Raw genomic sequence first — 1223 nt, 5'->3', positions numbered from 1 at the left:
CACGTCAGCCTGGAGCACCCCCTCAGCCGGCACTGGGGTACGGCCCGGCCCCCCCAGCACCGGGGGCACACTGGCAGGGGGGCCAGGGGGGAAAGGGGGCAACTGGGGGTGACTGGGAGGGAGTTTGGTGGGTGCTGGGGGTGATGGGAGAGGGGTGGGAGGATCCTTAAGGATCTGGGAGGGGCTGGGTGGGATCCCTAAAGGGGCTGGGAAGGGACTGGCAGGAGGTTTCAGGGGGTGCTGGGTGGGCTGGGAGAGACTAGGACGGGCTCTGTGGGGTCCTGGGTGATCTCTGGAGGTTTTGGGGGTGCTGACCCCCCCGTCTCCCCCCAGAGATGCCACCGGACACCGTCCGCAGCAAGATCCTGGTGGGGGTCGGGGGCTTCGTCTTGGGCTTGGTCTTCCTGGTGCTGGGGCTCGGCTTCTACCTGCGGGAGAAGGTAAAGGGGGGTCCCCAAATGGGGGTCGTGTCCCCCCCCTTGCTCTCCCACAGCCTCTGTGCCCCCCCTGTCCCCCCACCCCGCTCTCACCCCCTTTTCTCTCCCCACAGAGCTCCTGAGCCGCCGGCGGCTGCAGCCCCTCCCCGTGGCCTCGGGCCCAGCCGGGACCCCCCAGTCCAGTCCTGCCTGGAGTTTGGGGGGTCGTGTGTCCCCCCCGGCCCTGCTTTTATTCTGACCCCAGCCGGCTGCTCCCAGTGTTCCCAGGAAAGCTTCCCAGTTCTCCCCAGTCCCTGTTACTGGGGGGCAGTGAGGGCAGGGGGGAGGGGATCCCTGTCATAGCTTTACTTCTTCTAAAAAACCAAGCAGGAATTTTTCTTTCCCCTGCCCCACTGGAAAAGAAAGATGTTGAATGGTGGAGGGGGCTTTGTCTTGGGTGACTCACACCCACAAAAGAACTGGCCCAGCCCACACTGCAGGTTGGGAGCCCTCAGAAGGCTCTGGGGGATGTGGAGTTTTTTGCTTTCTCCTGGGCAAAGGGCAAGGCCCTTCACTTTGGCCTTAACTCAGGCAAGGGGTGTGTTGGAGAGGCTCCGAGGTCCTTTTGTTCTGGGCCTGCTCATCTGGCTCTTTGCTGGTTCCCGTTTGCCTTCGTTTCCTGCACCCTGTTCTGCCCCCAGCCCGGACCTGCTCGGACTTCATGGGACAGGTTTGACCCCCTGTACCAGGGTGAATTTATGCTGATACTTTTGGTCTGTGTTTGGCCCTGCCACCTGTGAAAGCTTT

General features: G+C 63.0%; 1 long non-coding RNA gene across 1 annotated transcript; it reads left to right on the top strand.

Moving 5' to 3' along the window:
- The first annotated feature begins 2 nt into the window (after positions 1-2).
- LOC113942250 lies at positions 3-604 on the top strand. Its single transcript, XR_003525874.1, has 3 exons — positions 3-37; positions 334-440; positions 551-604. It is a non-coding gene; the product is annotated as an uncharacterized LOC113942250 (long non-coding RNA).
- Positions 605-1223: the final 619 nt, after the last annotated feature.

The sequence above is a fragment of the Corapipo altera genome, unplaced genomic scaffold (assembly GCF_003945725.1).
Source record: "Corapipo altera isolate COAL_440 unplaced genomic scaffold, ASM394572v1 54945, whole genome shotgun sequence".
Taxonomy (NCBI): domain Eukaryota; kingdom Metazoa; phylum Chordata; class Aves; order Passeriformes; family Pipridae; genus Corapipo; species Corapipo altera.
The sequence above is the reverse complement of the archived record's forward strand: the minus strand, read 5'-3'. Positions and strand labels throughout refer to the sequence as shown.